Consider the following 13,854-nt stretch of genomic DNA (forward strand, 5'->3'; position numbering starts at 1 on the left):
CTAGATACATCCTGTCTGATCACCTGAATCCATTCGTGTCCATTGTGGATTCCGACGGAAGTAGGTAATTCCAGCAGGACAATGGAGCGGCCCACACAACCACAGTTGCTACAGAGTGGCTGCAGGAACACTCTTCCGAGCCTAAACACTTTCGCTGGCCACCAAACTCCCCAAACATACTGTACGTTTCTAGTAAATTTTATAGCATTAACTAGCATATCTGGAATGCCTTGCAACGTGTTGATCAGAAGAGATCTCCGCTCCCTCTTACAGTTACGGATTTATGGGCAGCTCTGCAGGTTTCATGGTGTCAGTTCCCTGCAGCGCGACTTCAGCCATCAGTAGAGTCCATGCCACGGCGTGTTGAGGCACTTCTGCGTGCTCGCGGGGACCTTAAACGATATTTCTTTGGCTCCTCAATGTAACAAATTACTTATCAAAGTGACAGCGTTACCAACATGTTTTCAAGTGGTTCTAGTATACGGTACGTCTCGGGAGACAGGTTACAATTTAAAATAAGAGTATTATGTACTCAGTCCCCTCTACAAGTTGTAGCAGGTAGTGATGGGAATTTCAGAACATCCTGTACGTTTCCAGCAAACTGTATAGCCGTTGTCGTATTACAATTGGTATCTGCGAATACATTCCATAATTCGTGACAGATCGCGAGGCGCGACTGCAGAAATCCGTAGCGTTTACCCAGGGGGCGTCTCGGCTACGGCAGCTCTGACGGCTAGTTTGAAGGCCACTTTCAACTAGTGTTGCCAGAGGTGTCTCTTTTTAGAGATTCTACGACTCGCCCCACGTAAGCTTTAAAAAGGTAGACCAAATGCTCCAACTTCTGGCCTCTGCTAACATTTCGAAATACACTATCCTATCAGTGAGTGTACAGACACCTGTTAGTGGACATTAATATGCAGTGCGTCCACCCTTTGTCTTTATGGCGGCTTGAACTCTGCTCGGGACACTAAGTGAGGTGCCTACCGACAATTTACGCACCACACACGGATATCGTATCTACGTGTTTGTACACGCAAGGCAATAAATTGCTCAGCAAGATCGCCATATCTCTCATCAATTTTCAACATCTGGAGCACAATGGGCAGGTTCTTTAAAGCAGGTCGCGATTTTGAGGATGTAACGAACCAACTGAACTGAATTTGGTACGATATCCATCAGAAGGGTATAAACTAACTTTATCAGTGAATGTCAAGCCTAGTAACTGACCGCGGAAAGGCCAGAGGCGGCCCAACACGTTATCGACTTATCAATTTGTGAAGCTCTTTGTCTTGAATTAATCATCCAGTTTTTCTTCAACTCTAATCATTCATTTGACCCTACACGTACAGTCATGCTCAAAACTATCCTAACGCCCGAATTGAATTTCGCCTGATTCACATGCAACCCACATAACGCAACTGTCTAGCAGGTCCCCTTATCGCTCCTTGGTACAGTCGTTTGACTATTCAAAATGGTTCCAACAAATCACCACAAGAAAACACTGTTCTGTATCGCAATAACTCAAGATGTAAAGTAATACCACGATACTACAAATGTCACGGAACACCTTACCACAGATAAGACTGCCCTTAAGGCTTGTAGCTCACATTTATTACAATAAATGACATACCTGACATTTTACCACTCTCATTATTACGTCAGATAGGTAATACACGTAGTAAATTCGTCGTATTCATGATTTCCTCTTCAAAGTAACATACAGTACTTATCATTGAACACAAAATGAGATTAAAAATTGAAGTTATTCACGGGCAACCAGTTGAGAATATGTATGAACTTCAAATGACACGACGAACCGTCTCGTTCTGCTTATGGATGCAAACTCAGGTCATGCAGACTAAGCAATGATTTCGTGCCTGACGGATACTAACTGTCACTCCTGATTAGGCATACAGAGAGTGATATACCTCGATTTTAGACAGAGCCAGTTTTCAAATTTCAACTTTAAATTACGTATCGCAAGTATTTTTGCCGGACGCGAATTCCTACCCAGCACCTATTTTCACTGTTAACGAACGACGAGAGATGTTGAATCTTGGTTCTTAACAAGTAACTTACTTGAATTGCCGTGAGGTAAGGCTTTGTACTGGGCAGGGATTCGAACGTATATCGGCAGGCAGTAACATCTCTTAGCTTTTGGTTTGGCAGCACTCGACAGCCATTTCTAGGCGCAAGTAATAGAAGAATGGCAGCGCGTTTTTGTTATCAAGTAACGTCTTCATCGATTACTTTAGTTTTAATGTAATCTATGAGTAATTGCTGATGTTTGATATTAACATGAAAAGAATTCTGTAGACAGAGAAAGAACCTCTTCTTGGGAAACTACTTGTATAGTGACCAAAAGGCACGAACTTATATTCAAGTACAGTGTTCCAGCAGCGGCATGAAGAAAATGATAGTAATAATGTCGGTAATAATCCAATTATCCGGTAAATTCACACTTCCCAGTGGATCTTCACGAACTAAGAAAATATCTGAATTTGTGAACATTTCAAAATGGCTTCACATCGAGCCTATGATGCCTACAAGGGTCTTTACATCCTGCTGACATGAGAATAGCATAATCTCCGCGTCAGAAGCTTGTTTCTACTTAAACATTTAATAGACTCGCGTTTTATCCACCGTGACTACTTTTGTAAGCTCAGCACATCATCCATTGCAGCTCACTCCTGGGGCTGGGAAATATGGGCACAATGGCCTGGTGGAACTATCACAGGAGCAATGCGTGGGTTCAGACATTTACTTTTAAGAAGCACAAACAGATTTACTTTGCGTCTGGTAACCTCAAAAGAAAGACGTTATAATCCAGAATTCGCAATACAAATCACGTTCCATCATTACCAACTGGGCAGAGCCAGGTTACGTTGGGAAATGACATAGCGGAAGTAATCGTAAACAGAAATACAGTCGCCAGTAAACTTACTTACATTAGAAAATTTTATTTTATTTTATGAACCGATAGCCATTTAAAGGATGGGGCTCTTATTTTACTTGTAATTGATTGAACTAGAGACGTTGAAAAATTTGGTGCTGGACTGTGATTCGAATTCGTTTCTCCTCTTTCGAGGATCTGAATCTCTCGGGACATTATAGTTCAACCATTTCGTCCCTTTTCGCAAGACTGCAACCTTCTCTAGGTCTCCTCCAAAGGTAAGTATGTGGGTCCGAATCCTGATCCAATACAAAAATATTCATAGTTTCAGTTCAAGCCCTATAACGTGCACACCGTCCCGCTAGTGAAAACCAACGTGCGCTTTTAATGTCTATTCATGTGTTGCCAACAATCGCAATAGGTGTCATTATTTCTTGTCAAACACGCACACACCTTACCGTTGGTGAGTAAGCAACTGATATTTAAGCTATATTTGTGGATGCACGGTAGGCGTGTAGTTAGATTGTCGCTTAGGTACAAAAGTTTGTATCCTTAGTTTAGATTCAAACACCTAGCAGCTGGTAAGAAAAACCGATACGTAAATTTTATTTTACTTAATTAACAATACGATTACGTGTTGGGTTCGTATCTCCGTCATATAACTTCACATCATGCACTTAATCTTTAAATGCATGCGCACTTTGTTACTTGAGCATGGAGGTATATCAGACATCTTTCGTGGTTAGTTAACAGGGACGAAATTGTCTTGTTAGGAGTCCCGGTTTATTAAAAAAATTGTCGTCTTTTATTTTCAAGTTTAGATTTCATTACTGGTATTGGCAAAATTCATGACTCTTCACGGATAGCCATCAATATGATATGATTAGATTACATTAGATCAATTCTTGTTTCATAGATCATGAATACGATATTTCGTAATGACGTGTAACGTGTCATTTTAATGAAAGATTTCTTTACATACCATGATTCAATTTCTTTACAACAATTTCTTACTCTCTCTCATTCTTTTTGATTTCTCTCTCTCTCTCTCTCTCTCTCTCTCTCTCTCTCTCTCTCTCTCTCTCTCTCTCTCTCTCTCTCTCTCTCATACACACACACATTCTTTTTTTCTTTATTTGTTTGTTTTGCTCGACTATCGGCGAGGCATGAAAACGTCTCTGAATGAGCTTCTTAGTTTTTAGTACACTTACGAAATAAATATAAAAATAACAGTTCCGAGTATTATTAGTAACCACGCTCCAGTCCCTAAACCTAGTTACAGAAATGCGAATCAGACGCATTACGTATTCCAGGCCGTAGCAACCGCGACTTGGAGACACCAGCTATGGTCACTTCCCAGACCGCTGTACGATCACATCGGTTCGTCTTCTTTCTGCTGGTACTGTAACTGAGATTTGACAACAAGGCAACGTATGTTTGGCAACTCTGTGATCGACCAGTTGCTTCCTGGTGTGCACGGAATTTATCCTCAAAGTTCACTTGATTTTACCTGTCATTTCCATTGAATAATCTGATTTATTATCGCTTTACGTGTAACAAAAGATTGTAAATTTACGGTTTTCAGCCCAGGAAAGTCGTTGCACGTGGAAATCGCAACTAATCTCGTCCTTTAAATAGCGGTTTACGAGTGCTAGACATTATCGATCTCGTAAGAGTAAGCTAAGACACGTACTTCTACGCCAGCTCTATGGTAATGCGCTGACCTGAGAAATAGCATCTGTTATGGTTCGCACTTCCAGTCTCACTGACTGTAACGTTTTTATCCCTTCTGTGAAAGAGCTACTAACAGTCAGATAAAACATCGATAAGGAAATCGCAAAAAAATACTTTCGGCTCATAGTGCAATGGTGAAAACTTACAATGCTGCACAACAGGTAACTCCTCTTCCCGCAGCTGACAAACAAATTTTGGGTTTCTAGGAATACAAAACTTTACTTATGAAATGCGCCATTTGCAATGCACGACGTTTTCAACAAAGAGATGGCGCAATACAGTAGCTCAAGTGGAAAGAAACACTTCCTTTTCAAATTTGTGCATCCTACACTGTTGGCTGTTCTGTGTAGGTGGCAGGTACGTGATTTTATTTCGGTGATTACAAAATAAAGTCGAATTTATGCACTGGGTAGTCGAGGCAGCTAGTTCATTGTGATTCGGTCAACCAAGTAAATGAATTTACTGAACCTGCTGCAAATTACTACAGGAAGCCTTTGTGTCAATTCTCATCCAGAGAGGTGCAACGGCGTTACGATAGAAAAATGAGCCACATACTTATAATATGCTTGTATATCTATGGACTGGGTTCGATTCCAACTTCTGTCAATGATTTTAGATAAGGAGAGACAGATTCCATTCTCTTCTGGCTACACCAAGTGAAGAAGATATAATGACATTGTGGTCTGAAATTAACATGAAAAATGATATTCCTTTACTACAAAGTAGACGTTAGGATGAATCACAATAAAGACTGGAGCGGCGACACGTAGAAACCATTCTTATACTTGTTATTTATTTCTAGTGACGAAACAAACGCTATGTAGGACATTTAGTCCATATTTTATATGAGCTTCTGTATGTCGATAAAATTGGTTCTGATCTGGGAATGCAACTTAGACCGTACTTAACGCTGAATTTGATCCCTTCGTGAGAATACAGCACGTCTACAATTTGTTGTTTGTTCAGAACTGCAGATTCCTCAACATCTCCACATACTGCGCGTGAATGGGTTCGAATCCTGGCCCGGCACTATAGATTTCATTATGTATTATCAAGCTCTAGCATGAGAACACCTATCTGCTGGTGGATAATTATTTTAATGTTTAATGTATTTTCATTCGTTGTCAACACTAACGATATGTGACGTTTTTGACACCCAGTGAGACACAGAACTATTTGCGAGATCACTGTAAGTTCAAGATGTTAGTCCGAACTGGACAAAAATTCGGAAGCTGACGTATCTTTGTGTGTAGTCAAAAGCGATATGATGTGTGGAGCTGTATTCCCAGTGAGCACTGAACTCTTCGTCATATTATTTCTAGTTCAAACACGCTCACATGTCGCTGCTGGTGCAACAAACCCATATTTAACGTTCGTTTTCTCTAGAATATAACAGCGACAGATGCCGGGTTGGAGTCTTGGGAAGGAAAAAAATGTATGTTTCGTCTCGTCATTTCAGTTAAAACATCTAGCTACTGCCGAGAAAACCCGAAATGTCACAGTTGATTGTGCGTCGATATCTATCCGATTAAGTTCTGAGTTCGAACCCCTGTCCAACACAAAGCCTTACCTCACGGCAATTCAAATAAGTTACTTGTTAAGAACCAAGATTCAACATCTCTCGTCGTTCGTTAACAGGGACAATAGGTGCTGGGTAGGAATTCGCGTCCGGCAAAAATACTTGCGATATGTAATTTAAAGTTGGAATTTGCAAACTGGCTCTGTCTAAAATCGAGGTATATCACTCTCTGTATGCCTAATCAGGAGTGACAGTCAGTATCCGTCAGGCACGAAATCATTGCTTAGTCTGCATGACCTGAGTTTGCATCCATATGCAGAACGAGACGGTTCGTCGTGTCATTTGAAGTTCATAAATATTCTCAATTAGCTGCTCGTGAATACCTTTAATTTTTAATCTTATTTTGTGTTAAATAATAAGTACGGTATGTTACTTTGAAGAGTAAATCATGAATACGACGAATTTACCACGTGCATTACCTATCTGACGTAATAATGAGAGTGGTAAAATGTCAGGTATGTCATTTATTGTAATAAATGTGAGCTACAAGCCTTAAGGGCAGTCTTATCTGTGATAAGGTGATATTTGTAGTATCGTGGTATTACTTTGCATCTTGAGTTATTGCAATACAGAACAGTTTTTTTCTCGTGGTGACTTGTTGGAACCACTTTCAATAGTCAAACGACTGTACCAAGGAGCGATAAGGAGACCTGCTAGACAGTTGCGCTATGTGGGTTGCATGTGAATCAGGCGAAATTCAATTCAGTTCGTTCGGATACTATTGGGCATGAATGAACATCACGTGTATCGATTTCCATCGCGCTGGGGTAAGTCCTCCGGGATACGTTTATTCTCCTTAGTGTGTAAATATATTTGGAGCATGTCATTCAAAAACGTTTGAAACGACATAGACGGGAGCGGGTTGTTGTTAGGAGAGCAGAATGTATTAGACTCGCGGATCATGTGGTGTTATTGGCAGAGAGCGAAAGTATGACTGAAATGTTAAAAGAATTGAACAAGAGACGTGAGTAAATTGGAATGAGAAATAATAAGAAAAACGCAAAATGTCCGGTGGTAGGTGCAAGAAAAGCAAGAACAACTATAATGTTAGGCAGGAAGATACACAACAATTTAGTGTTTTTAGATAACTGCGACGTGCTATTATGGACGACATTGGAAGTAATATGGAGGTGAAAATACGTATAGCAATTGCCAACGAGACGTTTCATAACAGGAGGCTTTTATGTGGGTGCGTTGATAGGGGATAAAATAGGCAGGCACAGTGAGAAATGAGGTGGTGTTGATTGGGAGAACAGAGAGAAATTTTAAAGGTAGCAGGATGAGCAAACACAATTGGCATGGACACTGAATGAGAAGAGATTGTTTATTGATGGTATGGAGGAAACGGTGAATGCAAGAAGAAGAAGAAGAAGAAGAAGAAGAAGAAGAAGACGCAGAACATACCAGGTGGTGGACAGCGTAAGAACAGAAAATAGTTGTGAGAAAACAAGAGGGTAACAAATGATGGGACTGCATGGAGAACTACATGTGAAGACCTGCCCTAGGGCAGAACACTCATGGTGGTGGTGTTGATGAAGAGGAGACTTATGTAGGACATTTTGCAAAACGCCCATTTTCTTGTAATCCAAATTTAAACAAAACATAGGCAGCTTATAATTTGTAGTCTATAACCGACCGTGAATTGCGTGACAGATGGAACTTGCCAGTATACCAGTTATTAGGACTTATTCCCACTCCACTGACGTATGGAGCGTGCGAACCGTGGCTGCTTAAAAGCCTCTGTGCGTGCTGTGCTTAGTCTCTTCTGGTCTTCACGCTTCCTACAGTTACAATACGTAGGCGGTTTAAGTATATTCCATTCCTACTTTCATCATGTAACGTCAGTTCTAGAAACTTTCTAATTAGGTCTCCTCGAGATACTTTACTCTTCCACGGGATAGTCTGTGTCTACCATGAACTGTCCGTTAGTCAGTAAGTGGAATAACTGGTTTTCCGACACATGTCGCCATGTAACTGTCGCTCTGTCTCCACGCCAGAGAGACGGAAATTCTGTGTGCCACATTTGAAGATGAGTCTGTAAAGGTTACAAAACTAGTTAATGGAATTACAAATAGTTGAAAAAGTGAGTTTTTGCAGTTTTCCGTATTTACATTCAATGCACTAGTCACAGGCTCTAGGCGATCCTTAGGGGACAAGCTTAGTCGGTTGAGAGCGTGATGTGTCCCTCCGAGATTAATTTCACCTGGGCTTTAAGCGACTCACCGGTCAGCATTTACAGAGCTGCCAACTACATCTCACACCGGGAATATGACCAGGATTGGTTTGCATCGCAGCCTACGGAAGAGAACGCAAATCGAACGATCATTCACAGTATTCCCTCCATTGACTACCATTCGCCTATATTCAACAGTTAAGGATTCCTCCGGAAATATTCCAAGTAGACTTTCTCTGGATATTTTACGTTTCTTTCCAAGCGCCTGCCTGTTCAATTTGATCAGAAACTGTGTGACATTCTCCAACGGGTCAAAAAACCTGTGACCATTCGTGCCGCCCTTCTCTGTATACATTCAGTATCGCCGGGCAGTTGTATCTGATTAGGATCCAAGAATCTCGAGCAATATTCGGGGATGGGTCGCAAGCGTGATTTGTAAGCAATTTCTTTTGTACACTGATTGTATTTTCCTAGAATTCTACCAACGAATTGCAGCCATCCACCGTATTTCCCTAAGACTGCGACTATGTGACGGTTCCATTTCAAATCTCTAGAAATTTTTACACCCAGGTATTCATGTGGGTTGAGCGATAGCGAATTTGACTCGCTGCACTATACTCGTAGGATAAGGTTATATCGTTTTGTGAACCGAACAATTTTACATTTCGGGAACATTTAAACTAAGTTGTCATGCTTTGCACTACACTGAAATCTTATGAAGGCGTGACTTCTTTCAAACAGAACTTTATTACAGGCAACAGCATCATTTGCGAAAACACTGAAGTTCCAAATAGACCGCGTAACCACGGCCCCCTTCTCCCCTCCAAATTGCTGTCTGAAAACTGGAAGTCCCATTTGTAAAACACCTTCAGAAGTTCGTTCACATTCCGTATCAGTTAATGTGTTAAAAACTTGACCTGAAGAAACATAACCCTTTGCAGTTGAAGACGCTCAGTTGTAAGAGAAGCTAGTTTTTCGAAAACGTCTCAATATTTATGTACTGAACTAGGTGTTGTACAATTCTATAATTTTCAGGTACATTCGGCGACGTTTATGGATACTGTCTGACAAATGTGTTGCGAATAAAGTGAGTAGTAAAGAAGTAATAAAGTGAAACATCAAGCCTGATGCTGACACCTTACTGCACGATCAGCGAAAATGTAGAAGTGATAAAAGTCTTTTTCCTTTCATCATTATGTCAGGGATGTCAGAGGGGAAAAAAAGTTTCGCCAAGTTTCGAAATTATGTGTGAAGTTTGTTGGAAGTCGCCACGTGCTGCCTTTCACAAATGCTCGGTGAATATAGTCTCGATAATTTGCGCGCCATGAAATTATGCTGCCTTAGACGAGTACGCAGTTTTTAACTTTTAACGCCCGACTTATTGCGTAAACCTATGCCTTTAAATGAAGGACGGAAGGAGGATTGCATTTAATGTGCTATCGATGTCGAGGTCATTAGAGACGGAGCAGGAGTTGGCACTGCGTCAGGGAAGGGTAAAAGAAGTCCGCCGTTCCCTTTCAAAGGAACCATCCCAGCATTTACTTGGAGCGATTCAGGAAAGTTACGGAAAACGTATCAGGATGGCCGGATGCGGAATTAAACGTCATCCTCCCGAATGCGAGTCTAGTGTACTAGTTGACAGCTCGTCGTGTAGAAGGTAGCGTTGTTGGTGATGGGATTCCGGGTTCGATTCACGGTTGGGTTGCTTTCTCCGCCCGGGAAGTAGGTGTCTGTGGTGTCATCATTTCACCATCATCCGTGAAGGTGGCGAAACTGGACTGTGTAAAGGTTGGGGCTTTGTACAGGCACTGATAACCGTGCAGTTAAGCGCCCCAAAAACCAATCATCATCATCATCATCATACCATGTAATAACCACTGCGGCAGCTCGTTCGGTATACATTTAAATGAGCAGATTAAGTCAGCATTTTTAGTATTTACATTGACTTCGTTCTTCATAAATGAAAGCAGGAACTATGACAAGACAAAGGAATTGGGATAACGAATGAGAAATACCTGATTGTGCTTCTGTTTGTAGACGACATGGTTCACGTTCACGAAATGACCTCCAAAGATCTATATACCACCTAAACGAAATATGCAATGAATACAACTTTAAAATTTCTAGGAACAAAACGAAAATAAGTGCACTCCGAGGAAAATACTCAGTCAGTTTAAAACTAGTTTTGGATAATCCTGCTTTAGAACTGGTCTCTTAATCTTTCATTTAGGCTACGCTGTAAGATCTGATTTTTACTCTGATACTTAAAATAAATTACACAAATTCTAAGCTGTTTGTGACACTATTATCTGAATATTGGGCAATAAAGTACAAAAAGATTGTCCCGAAATTCTATAACGTGGTCGCGGATCCTGTATTATGCTATGAAAGCGAAAACATGGTTAAAAAAAAGCAAAAAAAATCACACGGCAGAGATGAGGTTCCTAAGAAATTCAAAGAGCTGCACAACAAGAAATGATTAGGAATGAAGATACTAGAGAAAAATTAAGTATTTTCAACAGAAACTAAAAAATTCAAAAATATCGTGAAGACTGGTGAGAATGCTACGTCCCAGACTTCCCCAAAATATTCTGAACTACAAGCGGAATGGAAGACGTGATATTGAAAGGCCTCGGACGTGGGAGCAATTTCGTTTGAGAGACTATCCCGCGCGGCGACTACTGAAGTACTTATACATTATAGAATTCTTAAGTTATACAACCAAAATAAGTAACTTTTAATATAGTTTACGTTCACTGATGCAAAAAAAAAATTCTTGCTTTTTAAAGTGGGCTATGTTCTTTCTAAGGGTTCAAACTGTCTCCATGACAAATTTGAACAATATCTGTTAAGCGGTTTGGACTCTAAAACGAAACAGACTGTGTTACAAAGTTGAAAAGCAACTGAGAGAAAGAAGCAGCGTCGGTTTCTGCAGGAGGCGACCATCATTTTGTAGGACAATGTTCGGGCACGCTCGGTTCAAGTCGTGACTGATTTGATCGGTATATAGGGATGGGGAGCGCCGCATCACGCACCACACTCATCTACATCTATATTTATACTCCGCAAGCCACCCAACGGTGTGTGGCGGAGGGCACTTTACGTGCCACTGTCATTACCTCCCTTTCCTGTTCCAGTCGCGTATGGTTCGCGGGAGGAAAGACTATCTGAAAGTCTCTCTCTAATTTTACATTCGTGATCTCCTCGGGAGGTATAAGTAAGGGGAAGCAATATATTCGATACCTCATCCAGAAACGCACCCTCTCGAAATCTGGCGAGCAAGCTACACCGCGATGTAGAGCGGCTCTCTTGCAGAGTCTGGCACTTGAGTTTGTCAAACATCTCCGTAACGCTATCACGGTTAACAAATAACCCTGTGACGAAACGAGCCGCTCTTCTTTGAATCTTCTCTATCTCCTCCGCAAACCCGATCTGGTACGGATCCCACACTGATGAGCAATACTCAAGTATAGGTCGAACGAGTGTTTTGTAAGCCACCTCCTTTGTTGATGAACTACAGTTTCTAAGGACTCTCCCAATGGATCTCAACCTGGTACGCGCCTTACCAACAGTTAATTTTATATGATCATTCCATTTCAAATCGATCCGCACGCATACTCCGAGATATTTTACAGAAGTAACTGCTACCAGTGTTTGATCCGCTATCATATAATCATACAATAAAGGATCCTTCTTTCTATGTATTCGCAATACATTACATTTGTATATGTTAAGGGTCAGTTTCCACTCCCTGCACCAAGGGCCTATTCGCTGCAGATCTTCCGGCATTTCGCTACAATTTTCTAATGCTGCAACTTCTGTGTATGCTACAGAATCATCCGCGAAAAACCGCATGGAACTTCCGACACTATCTACTACCTCATTTATATATATATTGTGAAAAGTAATGGTCCCATAACACTCCCCTGTGGCACGCCAGATATTATTTTAACGTCTGTAGACGTCTCTCCAGTGATAACAACATGCTGTGTTCTGTTTGTTAAAACTCTTCAATCCAGCCACAGAGCTTGTCTGATATTCCGTGGGCTCTTACTTTACTTATCAGGCGACAGTGCGGAACTGAATCTAACGCCTTCCGGAAGTCGAGAAAAATAGCATCTACCTGGGAGCCTGTATCTAATATTTTCTGGGTCTCATGAACAAATAAAGTGAGTTGGGTCTCACACGATGGATGTTTCCGGAATCCGTGTTGATTCCTACAGAGTAGATTCTGGGTTTCCAAAAACTACATGATACTCGAGCAAAAAACATGTTCTAAAATTCTACAACAGATCGACGTCAGAGATATAGGTCTATAGTTTTGCGCATCTGCTCTACGACCCTTCTTGAAGACTCGGACTACCTGTGCTCTTTTCCAATCATTTGGAGCCTTCCGTTCCCCTAGAGACTTGCGGTACACGGCTGTTAAAAGGGAGGGCAAGTTCTTTCGCGTACTGTGTAGAATCGAATTGGTACCCCGTCAGGTCCAGTGGACTTTCCTCTGTTGAGTGATTCCAGTTGCTTTTCTACTCCTTGGACACTTATTTCGATGTCAGCCATTTTCTCGTTTGTGCTAGGATTTAGAGAAGGAACTGCAGTGCGGTCTTCCTCTATGAAACATCTTTGGAAAAAGGTGTTTAGTATTTCAGCTTTACGCCTGTCATCCTCTGTTTCAATGCCATCATCACCCCGGAGTGTCTGGACATGCTGTTTCCAACCACTTACTGATTTAAATTGAGACCAGAACTTTCTAGGATATTCTGTCAAGTCGGTACATAGAATTTTACTTTCGAATTCACTGAACGCTTCACGCATAGCCCTCCTTACGCTAACTTTGACATCGTTTAGCTTCTGTTTGTCTGAGAGGTTTTGGCTGCGTTTATACTTGGAGTGAAGCTGTCTTTGCTTTCGCAGTAGTTTCCTAACTTTGTTGTTGAACCACGGTGGGTTTATCCCGTCCCTCACAGTTTGACTCTACACGTACCTGTCTAAAACGCATTTTTCGATTGCCTTGAACTTTTTCCAAAAATACTCAACATTGTCAGTGTCAGAACAGAAATTTTCGTTTTGATCTGTTAGGTAGACTGAAATCTGCCTTCTATTACCCTTGCTAAACACGTAAGCCTTCCTCCCTCTTTTTATATTCATATTAACTTCCATATTCAGGGATGTTGCAACAGCCTTATGATCACTAATCCCTGTTCTGCACATACAGAGTCGAAAAGTTTGGGTCTGTTTGTTATCAGTAGGTCCTAGATGTCATCTCCACGAGTCGGTTCTCTGTTTAATTGCATGAGGTAATTTTCGGATAGCGCACTCAGTATAATGTCACTCGACGCTCTGTCCCTACGCCCCATCCTAAACATCTGAGTGTCCCAGTCTATATCTGGTAAATTGAAATCTCTACCTAAGACTATAACATGCTGAGAAAATTGATGAGAAATGTATTCCAAATTTTCTCTCAGTTGTTCTGCC

Source organism: Schistocerca gregaria, unplaced genomic scaffold (genome assembly GCF_023897955.1).
Source record: "Schistocerca gregaria isolate iqSchGreg1 unplaced genomic scaffold, iqSchGreg1.2 ptg000526l, whole genome shotgun sequence".
Lineage (NCBI taxonomy): Eukaryota > Metazoa > Arthropoda > Insecta > Orthoptera > Acrididae > Schistocerca > Schistocerca gregaria.